The sequence below is a fragment of the Octodon degus genome, unplaced genomic scaffold (assembly GCF_000260255.1).
Source record: "Octodon degus isolate 3935 unplaced genomic scaffold, OctDeg1.0 scaffold00128, whole genome shotgun sequence".
Classification (NCBI taxonomy): Eukaryota; Metazoa; Chordata; class Mammalia; order Rodentia; family Octodontidae; genus Octodon; species Octodon degus.
This window is the reverse complement of record NW_004524704.1, coordinates 18,926-19,492: the sequence shown is the minus strand read 5'-3', so window position 1 is coordinate 19,492 and position 567 is coordinate 18,926.

Sequence of the window (567 nt, the reverse complement as noted above, 5' to 3'; positions counted from 1 at the left end):
TAAGTCAGCCAATAACACATGCTTGAGGGGCTGTGTTGGAAAAGGAACCCTTCTCTACTGTTGGTGGGAGCGGAAACTGGTAGAAACATTATGGAAATCAGCGTGGATATTCCTCAAAAAGCTACTTTTGGAGTTCACATTGAAGCCAGCTATTTCCTCCTAGGTATTTTTCGAAAAGTCCTGAAATCATCATAGCACAGTGATATATGTGCACCCATGTTTATGGCAGTGCAATTTGTCATTGTTAAATCTTGGAAACAACCCAAATGCTCTTCTATTGAGGAATGGATAAAAAAGATATGGTAGATTTACACAATGGAGCATTACTGATATAAAAAGGATGAGTTTGAGGCTTTTGTACATAAATGGATGCAACTAGAGACTGGATTCTTAAATGAAATATATCAGACCCACGTGTGCAAATATTGTATTGTCTTGCTAGTGTCATAACCTGAAAGAGTAAATAAAATTTGAAAGGTACAATAGATAACTGTGAAGGGGAAAGAGTATGTTCAGTGGGAAGGAAAAACTAGATTGAGGAAAAGGAGAGAAGAAAGAAGGGAAAAG